This window comes from Sceloporus occidentalis, unplaced genomic scaffold (genome assembly GCF_023333645.1).
Source record: "Sceloporus occidentalis isolate IW3139 unplaced genomic scaffold, rSceOcc1.0.p SCAF_1, whole genome shotgun sequence".
NCBI classification, from domain to species: Eukaryota; Metazoa; Chordata; class Lepidosauria; order Squamata; family Phrynosomatidae; genus Sceloporus; species Sceloporus occidentalis.
The window spans coordinates 124,452,333-124,476,102 of NW_028316981.1; the positions used below are offsets into that span (position 1 = coordinate 124,452,333).

Below are 23,770 nucleotides of genomic sequence, written 5' to 3' on the forward strand. Positions count from 1 at the left end.
GTATCTGTGTAGAAGGACCCTCAGTTGGGTAGCTTTAACAGACCAGGGGGAGGAATGCATTTCCATGCTCTTCCAGATTGTTATCTCCACCAGGCTCCTGATTACCTATGAAAACAATCCTGGCTGACCTTCAGCATACCTAAACCCTCCCTGCAAAAGAGATGGGGTAGCAAAGAGCAGAAACTCCCCAGCAATGGAGGTCTCATAAGAACAATAGTTCCCAATAGTTCCAGGTGTTTTGGATTTCATCTCCCAAAATTCCTGAATGTTGGCCAAGTTGACTGGGGCTTCTGGGATCTCAAGTACAAAACAAATGGAGGTCCAATCACTGTGGAAGATGGTGACCAAAGAGGAAACATCTTTCCCTTTTAATCTCTGCAGTGCTTTCTCCTTCCATTACAGTCTCCCCTGGGCCTTCATTCACTTAAAAACACATCAAAACTGATAGATCTTTTTCTAGTAAGCTGCCAGTGGTACCCACAAAAAGATTGCCATGTGAGGCTTTCCCATTCTCCCTAGCATTTTGTCAGTATTGTCCCTTGGGTTTTCAGTCAGTCAATCAGCCACTCTCTAGAAGAGGTGATTCCATCTCATGCCATTTTTCATCTCTTCCCACACAACAGTCATCTAGAATTTTGTAGCTATTGAGTATGCCTGATTCTCATTGGGCTGTTTTTGCCTTTCTCCTATAGATTTTGTTTTTAATTTATGTTTTCGCATCTGCTGAGGCTTCCCATTGATGCATGTTTGGCATTCTTTTGCCTAGAGAAGCAAGAACAAGTATCCTTGAAGACTGAGAATAAAGGGAGTGATGTTTGGGAAGTTATTTGGTGGCTGCTTGAGAGTAAAGGGCAGCCTGGACTCTGGGATGGCTAAAGATGCTGTTGGTTTCTAAAACACTGTGGAAACATCTCACTCCTCTCTGAAATCTACCTCAGACAGTGTTCCTTTTCAGACATCTTGACTCTTACTTTTCAAAAAGCTGAAACATATAAACAGACCTCAATCATAATCAAAACTGGACTTTTACAAAATATGGTCCATAGTTCCAAGAAGAATTCCATGCCTTTTTCTAATGACATTGTTGGTGAAAGGAATGGGGGAAATCTCTCACTTTTCTCTTGCATTTGATTTTTTTTTTAAAAGCTCAAGTTCTTTCCATCCAAATATGAGAAAAAGTAAATGTTGATAAATTCTTTGGAAATAAATGGACACTAAATTCTCCCCCATCATTCCAGCTATTACGTGTATGCAGAATATATCATATGGTACCTACACACTGTATATAACTGTTAGAAGGAATCCTGCCCCCATTAAAGCCACAGCATAGAGTTGTGACAATCAGAATTCATCACCAGTATGGTTGACTCAACAGAGCCCTCGCTAGTGGTTTCTATACCACCGGTGTCATCAATTTGCTCCATTTTTTAGTCTGAATTTTAAAAGAAATATCCAAGGTGCTGAGTCCTACAGTCTATCAGTTGCCAGTGGTATTTCTTGTTAACTGCCTTTGAGTTGATCTCAACTTATGGAGACCCTATGCATGAGACATCTCCAAGCCCCCCTGTCCTCCAGTGCTCTGCTTAATTCCTGCAAACCCATACGTGTGATCTCCTAAATACCATCTGGCATGTGGCCTTCCTCTCTTCCTACTTCGCTCCACTTTCCCCAGCATTATTGTCTTTTCCAATGAGTCCTTCCTTCTCATGATGTGTCCAAACTATGACAGCCTCAGCTTGGTCATCTTAGCTTCCAGAGACGTTTCTGGCTTGATCTGCTCTAGGATCCATTCATTGTCATTTTGGTAAAAGCATTTCTCAGCACTCTTTTCTAACACCACATCACAAATAAATTGATTTTCTTCCTATCATCTTTCTTACCTGTCCAGCTGTCACATCCATGCATGGTAATAGGGAATGCAATGGCTTGTGTAATTCTAACTTTTGTACTCATTGTATATCTTTGCATTTTAGAATATTTTCTAGTTCTTTCATAGCCATCCTCCCCATTCTTAATCTTCTTCTGATTTCCTGACTGCAGTCCCCATTTCTATCAATGTTTGATCCCAGGTATGGGAATTCTTTTACTATTTCTATTTATTCATTGTCTAGGATGAATTTGTGAAGGCCGTCAGTGGTCAATAATGCAGTTTTCTTTATGTTCAACATTAAGCCTGTCTTTGCACTTTCTTCAATGATCTTCCATAGTAGGTGTTCCAGGTCTTTGATGTTTTCTGCTAGTACAGTCAGCTCTCACTTTACGTGGGAGATCCATTCCGGAACACACACACACACACACACCGGCATAAAGCAAAAAGTGCATATGCTCAAGCCCATTGGATAGAATGGGGGCTTGGGTTCACCACGCAGCTGTGTGCATGCACCATGGGTGTGCATGCCATTGTTTCTATTGCTGGACAGCTTCAGTGTAAGCTGAAAGCCACCTATAATGAGCCCGTGTATGGTACGGGCTCACTGTACTATGGTGTCATCTGCATATTTTAGATTATTGATATTCCTTCCTCCTATTTTCACTCCTTCTTCTTCTGTGTCCAAGCCTGATTATCTTATATGTTCTGCATACAAGTTGAACAGATAGGATGAAAGGTCTGACCCCTGTTTTTCTCCGTGTGCTGTTCTGACAGTAGCCTCTTGTCCTGAGTATGGATTCCTTTAAAGGCATTCCATAGCCTTACATCATCTATACAGTCAAAGGCTTTGCTATAGTCTATAAAGCATATTATTATTATTATTATTATTATTATTATTATTATTATTAGGAATTCTCTGGTGCACTCTTTTATCCATTGTATATGATCCTTAGTGCCTCTTCTTTTCCTGAACCCTGCTTGAATCTCTGGAATTGCTCTTTCCATCTTTCCATGTATGGTTGGAGTCTATGTTGAAGCTTTTTAAGCATGATTTTGCTTGCATGGGAGATCAGTGCTATGGTCCTTTAGCTGCTGATATACTAGGATTCAAACTCATACTTTTAAACATTAAATTCTGAAAGCCTAGGGATCTGAATGAATAGGTCCCACATTTAAAAATATGTGTGTGTACACACACCCACACTTCAAAAATTCTTCCCACATTTTGGGCAATTCTTATCAAAAACAAATTGTGGGGAAAAACTTTCCACCATCCTTATTAGAAGGTGGGTTTGGGAGTAATTGTTTTCTCAGCACAGTATTACAATATACTTAGTGGAAAGAAAGATACTTGAGCCTCATCTTGGATACAGTGGACAAAGACTCTGTACTTGTTGCTCTCTGTACTTATGGCAAACAATACCTTTTTCCATTTCGTAAGAAAGAAAAGAAAAGGTGAGGAGTGCATCCCAAATGCCTGGCATCACTCAAGAAGCCATCTGGGAGATATGTGCCACCAAAACTGCAGAACCTGAACCTGAATTAATTAAAGAATGCAAGAAAAGAAGGATGGACAGGATAAAATATCTTTTGTGATTCTTGATACAGTTGTTTCCTTCTAAGGAGACTTTGATATAGCATACCATAGTTTTATCATAAAAGGTAGGAGATGGTGACAACAAGAACCATGGAATTGTGGATCTGGATATATAAAATTCCAGATTCTGGCCAGATTCATATAAGTGAAAGGGAGCCAGAATTTGGTCCATGTTTGTGTATCATAGGATTAGCTGTTATCAACAATTATTATTATTATTATTGAATCCATAAAGCAAATTTATCAACCCAAAGTCACTAAAAGATAATGTATGCCATCTGTAAAGAAATATTCTCAGATTCTAATGTAAAACAAGAGTGATTATGTGACCAAAGATGACACATTAACTAAAATAATGTAAGTTCAAATACAGAACTTGAAGAATTGCAAAGATAAATAAAATAGAAGAAAATAGAAAATAACAATATCATGGGGCTCAAAATGAATCAGTGGAAATGTTAAAAAGTATGTAGATCATTAAGTGAAAATTGAGTTGGTATGTGGAATTTAGAAAATGAATGGGTAGGTATACATGCTTTCATGAGTTAAGTGTTGACTCACGGTGAATCCATGCAGTTCATTGGATTTTCTTAGGCAAGGAATACTCAGCAGGCATTTGTCATTGTTTTCCCCTGAAATACAGCCCATCGCACCTGGTATTCCTTGGTGGTGTCCCATCCAACTGTGAGTCAGAGCTGACCCAGCACAGCTTCCAAGATCAGATGGAATCAAGGTATTTCAGAGTATTTAGGCCTCTTGGGATATCAGTGGATATCAATGAAGAGACATAAATAGGAATTTCAGAAACCTAAGACATATTGACTTTTATTGAAATATTGACGATGGTTGATGAAATGAGTAACATTCAAAACACTTAAAAATGGGAAAAGTTACCAAACTTAAAACTCATACTCAAGAACAGAAACCAATTGCTGAAGGGGTCAACTTGGCAGTCCCAGCAATTCCAACATCTATTCTCCAAGATACAAACTGATTATTGTGTGGTGCAACAACAGTGGGCATGAGAGAACATGGGTATTAACATTGGTATTTTGTACTAAGAGTTTGTATTAAGAGGAAAAGTGCTAATAGATTTACACAGAGAGCATTTATTAAACACTGAAGAAACAAAAGATGCCCACAGAAAGAAAATTATGAAATGTTCAATATGCTACAGAATAGAAGAAGAAAAAAAGACACCGGGGGGGGGGGGGGGAGGAATTATGTTTGTGACTCTAGAATAGGCAATTCAGTCAAATAACATTAAGAAAAATAAAAAAATAACTCTGGACAGTAAATGTTACCTATGCAAAGAAAAAAAAATGATGGCTACTAAATCTTGTCTGTGCAAACTGTTAATCAGTTTCCTGCTCCATGCACCATGATCACACAGACTGAATGAAAGAAACACCACAATAAAGATGCTTCAATGCTGCATTGGAATCTATGCAAATACACAGAGAGAGAGAGATTACAAAGAACCAAGAAAAAACATGAGCCTTAAAAATGGTGAAAAAGGATGAAGTAAAAATCTTATGGAAACTTTAAGAGTCAAACTGATAAACAATTAAAACATAATATGTATGACACAACTGTGGTTGACAAAAAGAACAATTACAGAAGTAGCATTAGATTGCAGAAGTGGCAGTCCTTGGGGATAGCAGAATTGGAAACAAAAAGCAATAGCAAAATATGAAGACCTACAAATTGAGATCCAGCTCCTTTGGGGCTGCATCTGCACTGCAAAACCACAATGGTCTAAGAAACCCACAATTTACAGAATTCCATAGCATTGAACCATGACAGATGCATTAATTCTGCAATGTAGATGCACCTTCTGAAACCAAGATGATGATAATGAGGGTGTTCCCACTTGCCTATAAAGCGGATCATGAAGCAAATTAAGAGGTGTCGTTCCCACTGATGCCTGAATTAGTTCCTCAATGCCCCGGAATCATTTCCACTGCGATTCGATTCAAAATCGAAATATCGTATAATTCGAATTAGACACCTATAAACTGGTTTAAAAAAATAGTAGGTTATAAAGTGGGTTATTTTTGAAAGCGGGGTACGATTTGCTGTATCCGAATGCGAATGACAAGGGTGTCTGATTCGGGAACCTAGAGATGAGAAGAGCAGTGCTCAAGGGACTGGTCTGGGGGTGTCACCCTCTTTGGTCTCTTTCTGCATTGCCAGCACCATTTTCTTCAATTCGCATAGACTTTCCCCCGGTGGATTGCAACCTCCCCTCTGCTCCTCATTCATAGACCGATGTGTGAGGAGAGCCATTGAACACCATTTTTAACTATTATTTTTTTCTTTTTTCGCCTCTGCCTGAGCGCCTGAGCAGCAGATGGGCTTTGCAGGACATCCCTGCTTGATCGCCCCCCAGACAGCCCAGGGAGCAGTGGGGGAGGCAAAGCGTTTTTGGGGGAAAGGAGGCTCCTTCCAGAGGGACTATGGGATGGGCTTTGCAGGACATCCCTGCTTGATCGCCCCCCAGACAGCCCAGGGAGCAGTGGGGGAGGCAAAGCGTTTTTGGGGAAAGGAGGCTCCTTCCAGAGGGACTATGGGATGGGCTTTGCAGGACATCCCTGCTTGATCGCCCCCCAGACAGCCCAGGGAGCAATGGGGGAGGCAAAGCGATTTTGGGGAAAGGAGAGCCTAGACGCCCAGGGATCTGAGGGGGGGGGGTCGAGCCTTATCTTCTCTCTTCCCCAAGCATTCTCTCCCCAATAATGAAGCCCGCTGCCTTCTCCTCCTTGATCCGATTTGCCAAGCCTCCTTCTAGTCTGGGGAGACACAACAGAAGAGCCTTGGATGCAGCCAATTTTCATTGGCTGCCCTAAAAATAAAAAAATAAAACCTAGACTTGTGACGTCTGAAGCCTAGGCGCTTGATTGACAGCTTGTGGACACAAATGGGAACGGGGAGCAAGTTAATCCGCTTTAAAATAAAGCGATTTAAAATAAATGGGAACGAAAACAGGGTCTAAATGAATCGAGGTAATTTGCCCCTTTTGGTAATGGAAACGATGGGAAAATTCAAATTATTCCCGGAACATAATCCGAATCAGAATCGTGCCAATATAATCCGTTTTATCTGCCAAGTGGGAACACCCCCAATGATGATGATCCTGTCCTCTTTATGTCTGTTGCCATCATGCATGTAGGTTGGGACTTGCATTTTCTCAGAAAATGTTACAATAATTCTATAAAATGGTCAGATATTATTAACTTCATTTTTAGAAATAAGAGGCAAGGTAAAGTAACTTGTCTAAAGCCAGGTGGTAAGTTCATAACTGAGTTTAAATTTTAGCTGAGGACTTTCCACCAATTTAAACTATTAACAGCTTTATGAATGCTTAAGATGGATATTAATTTTAATGCAATATTAAGCTTTAAGTATTGTAATAAAGCTGAATTATAAAATACGATGCCCTAAAAATAAATTACCAGACTAAGAATAACTACCAGAAATAAAAATTCAGCAGATAATACATTTCTCATAATGTTACCAAGAAGATGCCGTGTCATACCATTGTTTCACTCCCCCCCACACACACACTACCACCACCATAGCATAATGTCTGTGATATACACGGAAGAAGAGAGAGATTACTTGTGCGGATTGCACACATATGTACAAATGGCTTTCAATTTTCAACTCTGCACTGATCTTGAGGGTGCAGTAGGATTCATTGCAGCCTCTGAAATCCCTGTCATTCTGAATGTGGAGTGTTAAGGAGAGGGTCCAAGATAGCTACCAACTCCCAGCAGCCGGAATTGGGCATGGGATGATCCCTACAATTGACCCAAATCTCAACAAGGAAAGAGCCTTCTGAATAATGCCATATGCCTAATGATCAGCTGTTGGCACAAGGGATACTGAATGCATAAGTAACGATGGGGAAGTTTTATCCAGTTAGCACAACAGAGATCACTAAAGTGGGGAAGGGAAACATAGATTGGTGTGGTCTATGGAAGGCAAAAGGTTTGAAGTAGGAATGCAAGTATTAGAGGCATTGCATGTGGAAGAGACGCTTACTACAGGGGCTGCTAATGAGACAGCTAGTGCCAGACCAAAATGCAGAGAGCAACAAATGGGTGCTTAAGAAGAAAGCTTTGGGCAGAGTTTGGAAGTAACAATTCACAAATAATTGCTTGCCATTCTTGCCCTTTGATTAATCGCTTCATGCTTAATGCTTTTAAAAATACTACTACTTTTCACAAACAAAGATAAATGCACTGCATTTATGAGCAAGTTTGCATCCTAAATGAGATTCTGCACTCCCCTTTCTAGCCTTAAATACTATTGAGCCATTTCAATGTGCAAGGAGTTCACTGCAATTTTCAAGCTGGAAAATGAGATGTTAAGGAGTCCAGTCACCATGAGATGAGAGACTGCTACAGTTCTCCCCCATATTTGTCTAAATAATGAAAGAAAATGTAAACTCAATTCCAAATAGAATTTTTATTGTTCTTACAAATAGCCTAAAAGTCAAGCAATTGTAAATGTCTAATCCAATAAATTGCCCATCCCCAGTATTCTAGATGAGTGAGACTACAATGCCCATCATTCCAGCCAACACAGCCAGTGCTTAGGTTAGGAATGGTTGAGTTGTAGTCCAAAACATTTACAGGGCAGCACCTTGGAGAAAATTGTACCGAACCATCAATTGTATTTCTTTCTTTTTAAATCCAGCCTAGGAGGATGTTTTTATTTGTGCAGCTGAGATTACAGCATGTTAGGAGTCTCAACTCAGACATGGATGGGATGTTGAGCAAACAAATCTGAGTGAGGCACCTATCTTTGAGGTACAGTGACCTTTTCTGCCAAACAAAAGGTCCAGACAAGCTGAATGAGAGTAATGCTTTTAACTCCAAAGAGAGAGAGAGAGAGAGAGTCAAGGAGAAGAGCAACTAACATGGCAGCATTCCACTCCTGAGATCTAAGTTTCTTGAATCTGCTTTGGTTAGATCATCCAAGACTTGAGTGGGAACATCTTGATACAATTCCCTGTCAAACCAAGGGATTTAATTCCCACACAATAGAAAGATACACACACAAAGATACCCCCCCCCAAAAAAAAAACCACATTCCGTAAACTTTCCAGTTAATTTCAAGGAGAGATTCCTTAGAAAATTATCCATATCAATAGTGGATTCAGCTAAAGCACGGGCCTCCACTGAGTTCTTTCTTCCTGGGTTCTTAGATGCTGCCACTGGCTCCTCCTCATTTGCTGCAATTGTTCCCATCCATTCAAAACGATGAAGGGTCTTTTGTTAGACAGACCCATGTGGGGTCAGATAGCCCCTTGCTTATCAATCTGCCTCTCTCTCCCTTTGCTAACCTCAGTTACCCTTCCCCTCCCAAGGCACACAATGCTGTGTTTTCTTCTGGTGCTTTTTGAGGGGAGTGATTGCCTTTGGCTTTTGACCTTGTAATCAGTTGTAAGGATTGTTAGCCCCTGTGCCCTCTCTCCCAAACTCCTCATTTAACCTCTAGACCTGTCTGAGCTGATGGGAAACACTAAACATGGCCAGCCTTCCAGTTTCAAGAGGAATGCCTCAGTTGGCTGGGTTTTTTGGCAGCCTCTTTTCTGGTCAAGGCATCTGTTCGCTGTCTTGGAATACTAGGGACCTTTCCCCAAACAGAAAGGGAAATAGCCTCACTCCTCTTCCCAAGAGGATCATGGACTCGTAGGAGAAAGAAGGAAAGCTTGCAATCTAAAAAGTACAATAATGCTCACCCCTGGACTGAATTCTGCTTGTAACTGTATGCCTCAGTTTTGTTTCTACTTACATGTAGAGCCCCTGGGGGATGGCTGAAGCTGCTTTCCTGCACTGCGGGGGGGGGGGGGGGGAAACCACAGTCAAAATGTAGAAATTGATCTAGATTTTAGCTTATTTCCACACTACTAAACTAAAGTATTTTGACACCACCGTAACTGTCATGACTCTATCCTGCAGAATCCCAGGATTTGTAGTTTAGTGATATATTCAGCCCAGCCTATCAGACAGCTCTGGTGCTACATCAAACTACAAATCTCAGGATTCTGTAGGCAGTTAAAGGGGTGTCAAACTGCTTTAATTCTGCAGTGCTGAGACACTCTTAATCTAAGCTGATTTAGTACCCTGATTTGAATAAATGGATCCAAATACTAAATGTTCAGTTTAACCAGTACACTGTAAGTCATCTTGTAGTTATACTCTTCACCTTGCTGACAGCGGCTCAGGCAGTGAGGTGTGCAAAAACAGGGCATATAGTATTTTATAAGAGAAAAGTACTCCACTCTCCATTCCATCATTATAAATTCCGTAATGAGAAAAACACTTTGTACTCGGATTAAGCATTTCCATGCACTTTGTTTCTGGCTTCAGACTGCTTAAACAACCACTGATGACTAATTTAGTGGTTAAGGAAAGTGGTAAATGGTCCCTTGCATTCTTCTGGCTAATTTAAAGGAGGCAGTGGCAAAACCAAAGGTGCCTCCTCCCTCCCTACTTAGTCCATGAGTTTCCTCTGGGTAAGACCTCTTTATAAAAGGCATTCAAGAACCCTGCCATTGAGAGTACTGTTCAGACATTCTCAAACATTCCATTTACAGGCATGAACAATTTGGAGGCTGGTCCATGGTGTCCCACATCTCGTTTCCTACATGCTGTCTCAGTACACAGGGAATGATGTAACTGTAGTGTTGTTACTCCATAGTGCAGTTTTGTCAAAACCACAGATAACAAAGCAATTCTAACACACTCTTCAAACGGAGCTTAGAAAGTCATTCTTGGTCTACAAGTGGTTGTGCTGGTTGGAGGACTCTGGGAGCTGTCTTCCAAGAATAGCTTGTCAGAGCTCTGCTGTTTAGGCAATATTTAATGCAGCATAGTCTGAACATATGATCTGTGACAAAGCCATGCTGAGTAGCCCTAGCTCCTGCACCTGATGTCTGTATATTTAGTGAGAATGTAAGAAAGAAGACTTTGTACTTGCAATCTTAGAGGCCTTCTGATGAGCCTTTTCTTCTATTGCATTTCCAACTTATTTGGTAGTCTCTCTCTGCACATATGATTATAGATACAAAGGGGGCCTTCTTCCCTACATATGTGGGTTCTAAATTCACTGATATTAGTGGAAGGACCACATGATGCCTATGATGTTGCATAGGAACATGGACATCATCCCAGCTCAAGAGTGCATCTAAATAAAACAGGAATTAAGGATCCTTTCCATGACATTTCAAGGAATGGCTCCTTGAGGATTAGTCAAGATGGTTCTTAATGGATTTGGTTGTGGAGCTGATAAGTGGCGGAGAGGATAAGATCAACTGAAGCTTAATTAAGAGTCACTACAATACAAAACTGGACAACTGTAAAGGAGGGTTGGAAAAATTAATGGAGGATGAAGCTAGCAGTGGCTACCAGTCATCACTGTTGTCACTAGGCTTGGAGTCACCTGGTGCAGTAACTCATGGTGTCAATCCCCCATTGACTTCCTTCCATACCACACCATACAGAATCCCTAGTAATGGTTTTTGTTCAGATGTTACTCATAAATCATAATTTCAGTATATCACTGAGTGTAATGGCAATAGTTGTAACATAAACAACTAGCAAAATTAAAATTATACCTTTAAAATACAATATCACATGCAGAGCCTAAATGTATTTCCATGCATATAGTTACATTAAAAGTGAAAATTTGGTAAGTTGTAATTTTTAAAGAAAATTTAAATAGTTTTTTTTAAAAAACATAAAAATAAAATTTAATATAGTAAAAAAATACTTGGGGGTCTTCCTTTCTTTTCCCGCTGAACTTTGCCACACTCACACCATCTCTTCGGTGTTTCAAAGGGTTGCAGGTGAATGCCACAGCTTGTTTCTGCCAAAAGACAGGTGTTTGGGAAGCAGTGGTATAAACCCTCACCACCATCTTAGGGCGTCACCTGGTGCATTTCACACACACCTAATGGCACCCCTGACATTCATGATGGATATATACTCCTTCCAGTGTGCTTTTCTAAATCAGTTCTTGGGAAACATGATTGGCGGAGGGTGGCATTTCATTCATGTCCTGCTGGAGAGCTTCTCACAGCAACAGTGGGGACAGAATGCTGGACCAGAGGAGGCTTTAGTCTGAGCCAGCTGGGCTCCTGTGTTCTTAAGACAAGACAGGTAGGCACTGTCAGTAGGAAAGGAAAAGATTTTTGGATTGAGTAGCACACCACTTGAAAAGACTGTTGGTTTGGAATTACTTGTCAACCTGGCCATATTTCTCCAATTGATTTCAATGGAACTAAATGCTAGGCAAATGCATCTGTGTTACAGCCCCACTGCCAAGTTAATATATATGCAGTTGGAGCTTTATGTAAATATTCACCTCTAACACTGAAATCATCTGGACTTTGACAGAGGTGTGATCCCTGCCCCCTTCTGCTTACTTAGGCTACACCTGCACTGCAGAAATAAAGCAGTTTGATGCTGCTCTAATGGTCATGGTTCAATGATATGGAATTCTGGGATTTCTAGATTGCTATGGCATTAGAGCTCTCTGACAGAGAAGGCTAAATATCTCACAAAACTACAAATCCCAGAATTCTATAGCATTGAACCATGGCAGTTACAGAGGTGTCAGACTGCATTGTTTCTGCAGTGCAGATGCGACCTAAGTAACAATAGCTGAAGATAGTTCACTATTGGATATATTCTGCTAAGCCAACAAAATTCAGTATAGAGCTAAATTTAAATACCAAATAAACACGAGAAGATCTGAGTCAAATGTTTTGTGAGCACCATTTGTCGACATCTCTAAAAGTGATGAAAACCATTTCAAGTGAAAAGGACTTCCCTGCAGGCTATGAAATAATGATGCTCTTACTAGGAGGCATTTGAGGATGAAATGCAAAAAATTACTATACATTATTCACTCCCAAAGAAGAACAGTTAAGTGAGGAGAAAAATTAAAACATTGCATGCAAGCATATATACACACACACTGGCTTTCCAGTCTTGGTGTGGTGATCTGTGTAGGGAAAGAATGTCCTCAGATGTGCAAGTGTTTTGGATTTTCACCACTTCGTGCAAAAGATTGCTGGAGGACAGATTAATAGGTTTCTCCATTCTGGTAAATGCTGATCAACTGTTGCAGAAGTTACAAGGGAGATCCTTGGGTGGACAGGGATTGTGTAACAATGAGAACATCTTTCAACCCAGCCTATGGCCATTGTATTGCAAAGGGATCCTGGAACTGGAAGGCCAATATGTTATTTGCCTGAGGGATTTTACTACCATTGAATGATTCTGTGCGCTCCTCATGTGCCATGTTATGTATTTCAGAGCAGAGAGTACCCTTGCGGTTTGGGAAAGTGTGTTAAGCTACTTTGCAACACTGTCTGTGCAATTGTCTGCTTCTGTCCCTCCTTGCCCACATAAGTTGTTTTACTGTTTAGGTTGCCACCTTTTTTTTCCTAGCTTGCAGGGGTCCAAAACACAATGTAGAAATAATCCAGTTTGAGACCGCTTTAACTGCCTGGGCTCAATGCTAGGGAATTTGGGGAACTGCTTGGGAATCACTGCAGGACTCCTGTGCCTTTAACAAGCACAGAACATGGCAAGCTTTTGTGCCAGGATAGAAAGGCATTCTTCTTCCTTGCCCAACAGCAGTAAAAGGGAAAGGAGATGAAGCTAGATGACAATCTCTTTCTCTCTTTTAAAACAAACCAGAACAAGTTTCTTGTTCTTGTGGATGGTTATACAAAAGCCTGTAAGTCAGATTCATTGTGCTTTGCTCTGGCAATTTGTTCAAGAGCCCCTATGTCTTCTTTCCCCCTATTCCAGCCCCTCAGGAAGAGAGTTTTGTAATCTGTCTTGTCCACTTCCCCACCCCAAAATAGATAGTCACCTGTCCATAGAGAAAGGGCTCCTGTTCCAGCTGAGTCAGTGGGAAAAGGGGAATTTGACTGGCAGGGTTCAGCCTTTTGCCCTTCTGCGGGGCTAGCTGGGCAGCCAGAATCCCAACAGCTCTTGAGCACAAGGAATCTCCACCTGTCTTTTCCCCATTTGCAAAAGGATCTTGTACCATATTTCTGCAAGGCAAGAGCCAGATTATCCCCTTCCAAAAATGAGGGTAGGGAATCTCTACCGGTCTTCTTCCTATTTGCAAAGGGACTTTGTACCTGTCTTCTTTCCATTTGCAAAGGGATCTACTTGTATCATAGTTCTGTAGGGCAAAACCCAGAATATCCCCTTCCAAACAACGACCGAGGGAGTATATATATATATATATATATATATATAATTTGCCATTTCCCAAAGGGCTCTTGTAGCAGCTTCGAGACAGTGAGAGAAAGAAGTTGGTAGCATAAGTTTCCATGGTCCAAGTCTACTTCAGATCACATGCATGGACTTGTTATATAGCTCCAAAACACAAAGGAGAAATAACCTGGTTTGGCATCGCTTTAACTCTTTGTCTGGTTCAAGGCTATGGAATTCTGGGAGTCTGAGTTCCCAGAATTCCATAGCCTTGAACCAGGGCAGTTAAAGGGGGACTCAAACCGGGTTATTTCCGCCCTGCGGATCCCCCAAAGTCTCTGTTCACCCAAAACCAACCCGCCTCAGAAGGGGCGTGGCCTCCTGCAGACCCCCCCCAAAACCCTGCTCCTTTCCGCCCCTTTCTCCTCCCCGGCCTCTGATTCGCTGGCGGGGACGCCATTCAAGCGGAGCGGGGCGGTGCTTTGGGGGAGAAGTTTTTGCTCCCAGCGCGGGCTCCACGTGGGTCTGGGGCAGCCGAGGCCCAGGAGGAGGAGGAGCAGGAGGAGGACTCCGGGGCCACTCAGCCGCCTCCCTCTCCTGCCTTCTTCCTCCGCTTGCCATCGCTGGAGAGTCCGGCGCAGGTGAGCCTTCCTTCGCCTCTGGACCTCCGCCGAGGAGGCGAAGATAGCTGCCACCCTCCGGAGCCCTCCCGGGGTCCCTGGCCTCTCGACCTCCAGCCTCGCCTGGTTCTTTCGAGCGCCCTTTTTTGATGGCCCTCCCTTTGGGGGAATAGGCCCTATTGCTGTCCTCCTCCTTGACTTTCCTGGGACGATCTCTGCCCTCGAGGTCGGAGGCGGCGCCTGGCCCAGAGGAAAGGGCCGTTGAGAGAGAGCCTCTTCTTCCTCGCCTTCTTCTTTGCCGGGGAGAGCTCTCCACCAGAAGCCGGAGGAAGGAGAGAGGCCGGTCGCCCTCCTTCTCCCGGGGAAAGAGCCTCCGAGAGAGACCCTGCTATCGTTAGCAGTCTTCTTCTTATTCACTTTCTTGGGACGAGCTCCGCAGTGGAAGCCGGAGGAGGAGGAGGAGGAGGAGGAGGCGCCCCGGCCCACCCTCCTGGAGCAGAGGGAAGGGCGCTATAGAGAAACCCTAGGCTTCTTCTTCTTATTATTATTATGATTTATTAATTATTACTATTACTATCTTCCCGGGAGAAGGAGGCAGGGATGGGGCTCCTGGTCCCGGCCTCTGGGCAGGTTTTCGGCCCGTCTGGCTGGGATGCTGCCTGCCGGCGGCCCCGCTCCGAGTAGGGCCATGCCTGGCGGCTTTCCTCCTCCTCCTCCTGGCTGCCCCGAAGGCCAAGGCGGGGCGGCTCCTGCGCCGTGGCTCCCGCCGCCCGCGGCCGAGGGGCTGAGTTCCAGAGGGGCGATGGCCCCGGGGCCGGGGCCCGCCTAGCATGGCCCCCGCCGGCGCCTCCTCCTCCTCCTCCTGCTCCTCTCCGCCTGCTCCCGGGGCCCCGGAGCCCCTTCCCCGCCGCGCCCTCCGGAAGCTGCTGCTGCTGCTGGGCTCGCTGCTGATGTCGCTCTACGCCAGCTACTGCCTGGCCGGCGCCGCCCGCCTCCTGGCCCGCGCCCCGGCCCCGCTCCCCCCGGGCCCCGGACTCCAGGCGCCCCGGCTCCTGGCCATGGCCCCCGACGGAGCCCAGCGCCTCCCGCAGGCCCTGATCGTCGGCGTCAAGAAGGGAGGCACCCGCGCCCTCCTCGAGTTCCTCCGCGTCCATCCCGACGTCCGGGCCGCCGGCGCCGAGCCCCACTTCTTCGACAGGAACTACCAGAGAGGGCTCCCCTGGTACAGGTACAGCCCCGGGCCAGAGGGGGAGGGAGGCAGGGAGGGAGGGAGGGCATCTCTCTTCCCCTTCTCTCCCTTCAGCCCGCTTTCTTTCTCTCTTCCCCTGCTTCCCCCCTCAGCCTGACCTTCAGCCCTTCTGCCTTTTGGAGGAGGCGAGGCGAGGCTCCTGTCCTTTGGGGGCAGCGCAGGGAGAGCAGTCTTCTTGGGAGCTGCGCTGCTCTTCCCCCGAGACAGGGCCAGGCCCACGCCTTTGCCCCCCCTCCCCCGGGAAGAAGAAGCCTGACTTACTCCCAAGGGCCCAGGCATTTGGGGCTGTCTCTTTCCCAGACATGTCCAACTTAGGGCAACGCTAAGGCAGGCCTATCATGGGGTTTCTGGGCAAGCTTCTTCAGAGGGGCTTTGCCTTGAGGCTGAGAGAGTGGGACTCACCCTAGGCCGCCCTGTGGCTTTACATCCCTGTGCCAGGATTCGAACCCGGGGCGCCAGCTAACACTCCAACTGTGGTTTTGTTTTCTTGGATGTGCCCATCCCTGGGGGAAGCAATTCCGTTTTCCCCCTGGGAGGCTGACCTTTTAGTGTTCTTGCTATCTCCAAATACGAGGGACCCCAAAATGCAGTTGGGGGCATGCAGGGCTGCATGACAGCTGGCAGGGTCCCCACTTTACTGGATTCTTTGCTCATTTTTTAAGAATGGTGAGGGACTTGGGCTCTATACTTTGCTTGGAAAACTTTGTCGCTCAGTCCTAAATCTGTCGGGGCTCCCTGTGGTATGCTGTTGTGTCACAAATACTTTGTGTATGCCCAGAGATCTCTTTGCCTGTGTTAAGCTGGCATGTATCAACTGGAAACACATGCAGGGATAGCTGTGTTGGTCATATAGCAAAGCACAGTAGCATCCAAAAACCACAAATAGTGAGAGATTTATTCAGCTGGCCAAAATACACAAAATCATGTATTTTGTGCATTGTGGTTGGTCAAATAAAAGTATCACTATTCTGTGGGTTTTGGAAGTTATTCTATCAGTTGGAGGTACTCTCCGATGGTAAGGAAAAGGATTGTAACTGAATGCTTTGTGCAGCCCCAGCCTGCTCTGCCAAACCATCTTCTTCCCTTGCTAATTTTCCAGGACTGTAAAACCTGTGAACCTTCCTTTCCCACAGTTTCATGTGCTAACCATAATTCCCTTTGCTCCAGTAGAAACTCCAGAATCCAGACCAAACCTTGATGCCTAAATCCACCCAGATTCCATTTTCCCAAGTCTTAAATTCTTGGCATAAACCAGCCATCTTCCTCACGATCCCTTCATGGACCACTGTAATCTTTGAAGGCACCTCGCCTGTGGGGAGTAATATCTTTAACTTTCTGCAGGCATAGCTAAAGTTACTCCCAGCCCTCATTTCACCGTTTTAACAGCCTTGGCTCAATGCTGTGGAATTCTGGGATTTGTAGTTTTGTGAGCTATTTAACCTTTTCTCTCAGAGTCATCTAGTGCCACGACAAATGACAAATCCTGGGTTTTCAAAGTAGAGCACTGAGCCATGGCAGTTAAAGCAGTGTCAAACTGCACTATTTCTGCAGTGTGGATGCAGCCATAGTGACAGCTTCCTTTACAAAAAAATGTCTTTCCACCTTGATCTTAAGTATGTGTACTTGGAAGTGAAGTACACCCTACCAATTCCAATTGAATTTTACCAAATCAGAGGTGTTTAGGGGCTCATCAACACTGGCCAGAATACTCCAGGCTCCTCCCGGAGTATTCTGGCCCCAGACCTGCCCCAGATTCCCCTGTTATCTCCATACTCCGTAGTGAGGGCAGGCAGCTGTCTACCCCCATGTGCCACTGTCTTCCCAGGAATCACTGCTGGTGGTGTGAGTCATTCCCTATGAGGGCTGAAATGAGGTGCTCAGTATTGATCACATGACTGGGCACCCCATTTTGACTTCAGAGGGAGCAACTCACGCCAGTGATGGTGAAGCTGGGTGACACAGTGGGACTTGAGTGTGGACAGCTGTCTGGTGTTGCTACAGAGTGCTTTGGGTTTTCCTGTAAAATTTGGAGAAAATGATAAGTTATTTTAAACTGATTCAAGACTGGTATGATGTGGTTTTGGTGCAGGACTGAGTTTACATCATGATGACAGTCCTCAGTCAAATCAAGGATTTGGCCCTGCATTGTGTAGACATGTTGCCGTGAGGACAGGGTGGGGGGAGGCGCTTCATTTGGCCCATGTAGACATGCCCTAGGACTTCAGTCCTTTACAGAAGCCCAAATGTACACTCCAGACCCCAATCAGTTTCCTTTCCAGGTCTCAATGATCCCCTATAAATATTATTTGTTGTTATTAATTGCCATCAAGTCAGTTTCAACTTATGGCAGTCATATGAAAGAGAGACTGCCAAATAAATATTTTTTAAAAATCAAATTGATCTGTAGAGTTTCCCTATCATTATAAATAAATATTAATGTCTACACCTTCCATGAACCTACTAAGCCTCCCTGCCATCTATCCTATTCTTCAGTGTTGACCTTTATAGCCTCACTCTGGGAAATGACCTTACCTGGTATCTCTCCTGGACCCTTTCGCCTCTGCCTTCAGGATTAAGGAGGAGATGGGTGAGAAAAATCAGGAACACCCAATTAATAAAAGCATTCATTGGAACGAGTGGGCAGGAAGAAGAAAGCAGAGACCCTTGACAAAATCCCAGTTTGGGGCATTTGCAGAACTGATCCCATGAATGCCTGTGATATAGCACTTGTGACATTACTTAATGTAGGACTGAATGTGGAAGAGAGACAGTTTCAAGTTGAATGTTTGTTCAAGCCAACAAAGTGTACACGTGTGTATGTAAAATTCACATTTCAGGTATGGAGGAAATGTGTTTCGGGTTTAAGGAATTGAAAAAAAAAATCCAATTTGTCATTTGATAAACAGTGTGCAAGTGATCAAAGGGACAGGCAATTTCACCCCAGACACAGGCTTGAAAGAAAATTTGAACCATTATCACCTTCTTCCTCAGGATGACTATTTCTGTTAGCTGTTAAACTATGTGCATCTTCTTGTGTTGCTAAGAGGATCGTGCATAGCAAACGTGTGTAGATGATAATTTTTACAAATGTATTTAGAATTCAAAACAGGTATCACTGAGAAGGCATTAAGCAATTAACTGCTTCAACCTCTTATGCATTCCACTCTGACAGTCTTTCTTGAAGCTCTTAACAGTACCCTGACATGGTTGTGGAAAATTTGAACTATTAAGTACCTTTCCATTCCTGTAAATACTTCTGCCTTTTCATTTGTTCTGTTGTGGCCACATTACATGCACTCTGAGAATCCGTAGACCTGGAGCCTTAGACAGTGAATTTGTGACACCCGCTATCTGAAGGGCTTTCTAAAAACTCTGGGTCCAGCCCACAGAAAGTTTAGTTTTGGGTAGTAAATCACTAGGAGTTATATTAGCCAAGTTGCTTAGTGGGATAACTTTCAGTTAACTTTCCCTAGATTGGTGCATATGGCTCTAACCTATAAAAGGGCAGCTGCTATAGGTTGTTCTTGTGTGGGAAAACACCAAATCTCTTAGGAACAAAGGGAAGTGTTTTAAATTAGTAAGAACATAGTTCAGTGTTTTCCACACAAGGGATTTCAACCTATGGCCTTTCAGCTAATCTCTCACTCCACCTTGGCTAACCTGGCTAGGGCTGATGCAAATTGTAGGCCAGAAACCTCTTGAAGGCCACAGTTGCCCACCTGTAGTCTATACTGGTTGAGAATAGCTCTTCGGGATTTCAGATAAAAACGTTCTTATTTGAACCCTTCCTAGAGGTTAAATTCAGGGGCTGAACCTGAGACTTTCTTCAGGAAAAGCATAGACCTCTGTGGTGAGCTACAGCAATTCCACTATCTTTTCTCGAAGAAGTGTATGGCTATTTCATCTTCTGATCACTTAGAGCGCGGAGATTTTTTTTCTGAGAAAAAATTAATCTCTACCCTCGCGCTCCAAGGTATTGTGACTGTAATGATTGTGACCCAGGGTACTGGGATTGTAATAGGGACCAATGCCAAATTGTGAAATGCTGTGGCATCACTAGTGACAGACAATGCTCCTGGCTTTCATTTACTTATTTACTGTATCTATTGGAAGATTTCAATGTGATATAAAATAGTAGCAGAGCCCATCTAAAATGTAAAAACTCAAGATACAGTACAATATTAACATTATCCTTACAGAAGATAGCAGAACTACACCAAGAAGATTTTCCAAACAGGGGTGTACAGTTTCAACAGATCTAAAAAATAAAAATGGTCAGAATATGTGTGATGTCAAAGGAAGGTACATTGCACATAGAAGGTGTCAAGATGCTAAATGCATTGCCCCAAATGACGGCAGAGGAGACTTCAAGAGCATGTGGCTCTTTTACACACTCTATCAGTCCACTTCAGCTCTCATGGCAACATCCTATGGAATCCTGGGATTGGCAATTGAAGAAGAAGGGCCTTTATAATCACAAACTGGAGAGATCATGTGGAGTCTCTTACCAAACCACAAATCCCAGGATTCCATAGGAGACAGTCATGGCAGTTAAAGTGGGATCATAGGGCTATAATTCTGTAGTGTGAAGGCCCCAACATGGGCCTCTCTAGGTCAACATAAGAATCATTTAGCCAATGTCTCAGAAGTTTTGCTGAAAGCTCTTCCCTGCTGTGTGTTTCAGTGTCTACCTAGGGGTGCATCACATTTTTTCTGAGGGGAAAGGATTGTGTGAATTGGATGCATGCTAGTATTGTGCTGAAGGGAAGGGCTTTCCACAGAGATTTGGATGAACAGACACTTTGACCTGTTCCAGAGTGGGAGCAATACATTCTGAATGTGCGTTGTTTTACAAACCTGAGGTGTCCTCAGTTCGCATTGAGAATATTTTCCTCATCAAGGTTTCCAGACACTCCACAAACATGTTTGTTGACCTTTTATTGGTTTTTTTTAAAAAATCTTTCCATCCCTAGTTTAATGCCTCGTGAACACTAGCAGCAGCCCAATCCTTCAAAGTATAGGGAACATCAATGAAGAGAGATAAAGACAGAGGAGAGCTCTTTATTTTGCTGCCCCCCCCCCCAGTGAAACCAGATCATATTTGGCTCTAGGAATGGGATCCCTATCTACCACACCATTTGTTGATTTTATTGTTAACTGACATCAAGTCAACTTTGACTTATGGCAGCATGATGATTGAGAGACTACCAAGTGACCCTATCATCAGCAGACCTGCTCAAATCTTGCAGATTCAGGGCCATGCTTCTCTGACTGAGTCTATCCATCTGGAATGTGGTCTGTCTCCTTTCACACTGCCTTCTACTTTGCTAAGCATTATTGTCTTTTTTAGTGATTCATGTCTTCTCATGATATGGACAAAGTAAGACAGTCTCAGGTTAGTCATCTTGGAGTCTAAGGAGAGTTAAGGTTTGATCTCTAGGATCCATTTAGTTGTCTTTTTAGCAGTCCACAGTATCCACAGAACTCTTCTCCAGCACCACATTTCAAATGAGTTTATTTTCTTCCTATTCTTCACTGTCCAGCTTTCACAGCCCTTGTATTTCCCAAAGAAATGGGCAACCCTAGCTTTGACATGGACAAACCTAGCTTTAGTATTCAATCTTTATGCTTCAGGATCTTATCTAGTTCCTTCATAGCTGTCCCTCCAAGTCTTAGTCTTCTTCTGATTTTTAACTGAGTCTCCATTTTGATTAATGATTGAGCTAAGGTATAGAAAATCTTGTAATATTTCAGTGTTGTCATTGTCTTCTTTGAAGCTGTAAACCATCTGTGGTCTATATTTTTTTTTATTAATGTTCACCTGCAAACCTGCATTTGCCCTTTATTTCTTAATTTTCTTCAGCAATTGTTCCAAATCTTTGCTGTTTTCCGCTAGTTGCATGGTGTCATCTGCCGACTGGTGATGTTCCTCCAATTTTCCATGCCTCTTTTCTCCAAGTCTAGTCCTGCTTTATGTATGATATATTCAGCATACAAATTAAATATGACAGGATGCTAAGAAGAAGGCTCGCCTGGATCCTCTTGCCAATTGGAACCCATTCCATTTCTCTATATTCTGTCCTGACAGTAACTTCTTGTCCTGAGTATAGGTTATGCATCTATCAAATGCTGTGGCACACCCATTTCCTAACAAAAAAGAAACAACACGGGACAAAAGTACAGTCTTTATTATAGGGCATCCCTGGGTTGAGTGGATTTTGAAAGGGAGAGGAATATATGGGGGCTTTATGACCAGTTACATATTAAAATACGTTTAATTTTAGCTACAGTGGGAAATCACCACAAACTGATTTAGTAAATCATAAGACAGATGATTATGAACTGAAGAAATAAATTATGTTGCAAATCTGATTTTTTCCCCAAAAATGTTTATTTGATATAAAATAGAAAACATGCTTTTAGAATACTAGACTGGGACTTGAATCCAGGTTTAAATCCACACAGCACCATGAATTTTGGGCTAAAACTTGGTCTTGAACTATACCTGTCAGTTTACTCCACCTCAGTTTAATCCACCTCACAGGATTCTTGTGAGAATAATGCAGGAAGGAGGAAAACCAAACGTACCAGCTTGAGATAATAGGGGAAAGGTGGACTATAAATGTAAATACAGTGGGCCCTTGGTATCTACTGGGGTTTGGTTCAGGAATCTCCCATTGATACCAAAATCCATGGATCCTCAAATCACATTAAATACAATGGCATATTGAAATGGCATCACTTATATAAAATGGCAAAATAAAGGTTTGCTTGTTGAAATTTATTTATTTTTCAAATGTTTTCAAGCCGTGAATGCTTGAACTCATGCATAAGAAATCCATGGATACTGAGGGCAGTTTGTATCTGGAATCTCCTTCTCTGGAGTTTTTAAAACAGCGGCTGGATGGCCATCTGTCGGGAGTGCTTTCATTCTGTGTTCCTGCATGGCAGGCAGTTGGGCTGAATGGCCCTTGAGGTATCTTCATACTTTATGATTGTACTTGCAAGAAACCTCAAGGGTGATTAAGTCCAACCACATGCCATGCAGGGATACACAATCAAAGCACCATGACAGAGAGCCATCCAGCCTCTGTTTAAAACTCTCCAAAGAAAGAGACTCCACCACTCTCCAAGGGAGTGTGCTCCACAGCTCTTACTGTCAGGAAGTTCTTTCTGATGTTGAGGTGGAATTTCTTGTCCTGTAATTTGCTCCATGTCCCAGTCTGTGAAACTTCAGAAAACAAGTTTGCTCCATCCTTAATAAGACATCTCTTCAGATATTTAAACAGGACCAACATATAACCTCTTAACCTTCTCTTCTCCAGGCTCCCTAAGTCTCTCCTCATAAGGCATGGTTTCCAGACCTTTCACTATTTTGGTCACCCTCCTCTGGACACACTCCAGCTTGTCAACATCCTTTTTTAATTGTGGTGCCAGAATTGGACACAGTATTCCTGGTGAGGCCAAAGCCAAATAGAGTGGTGCTATTACTTCACTTGATCTAGACACTATACTTTTATTGTTGCAGCCTTGAATCGCATTGGCTTTTTAAGCTGCCGCATCACACTGTTTACTCATGTTGAACTTGTGGCCTTTTAGGACTCCAAGATCCCTTTCATGTGCACTGTTGTCAAGTTAGGTATCCCCCATCCTATAGCTATGCATTTCAATATTAAGGTCATTTTGAAGTTTGATCCTGTCCTCTGGGATTAGCTACTTCTCCTAATTTAGTGTCATCTGCAGATTTGATAAGCATGCCCTCTCTTCCATTCTCCAAGGCCTGTTCCGCACGGGCGTAAAGTACGTCCCCAGGACGTACTAGGGTTAGGAAAGGGTGTGCTTTATGCACGCCCCTAACCCTAGTACATCCTGGGGATGTACAAAATGGTGGTACCCATTCTACATCTTGACGTGGATGCATAGCATCCACACGTCCTGCAACGGAAGTGATGTCACGAGTGCTGTGCCACTTCCGGGGCCCAAAAAGAAGCCGCTTTTTGTGGCTTCTTTTTGGTGCATCTGGGAACCGCGCAGTTTGACAGCTGCGGTTCCGGGACGCAGCAACTGGCGCCGCCGGCAGAGTGCCCGTTTTTGGCGCTCTGTAATGCACCCAAGTCACTGTTAAATAAGAATGCCATCAGCTGCTGGTGAAAAGAGATCTAGGAGGGGGCTGGCAGAGAGAGC

The 23,770-nt window shown here is 43.5% G+C and overlaps 1 pseudogene across 1 annotated transcript in view; it reads left to right on the forward strand.

The window, feature by feature from the left end:
- Positions 1–2,384: 2,384 nt before the first annotated feature.
- Positions 2,385–23,770, forward strand: part of LOC149322088 (heparan sulfate glucosamine 3-O-sulfotransferase 6-like) — a 108,577-nt pseudogene continuing 87,191 nt past the window's right edge. Inside the window, exons 1-3 of the transcript XR_016281086.1 lie at positions 2,385–2,463; positions 14,252–14,358; positions 15,022–15,565. The product of XR_016281086.1 is annotated as a heparan sulfate glucosamine 3-O-sulfotransferase 6-like (transcript). The remainder of the gene's footprint in view (positions 2,464–14,251; positions 14,359–15,021; positions 15,566–23,770) is intronic.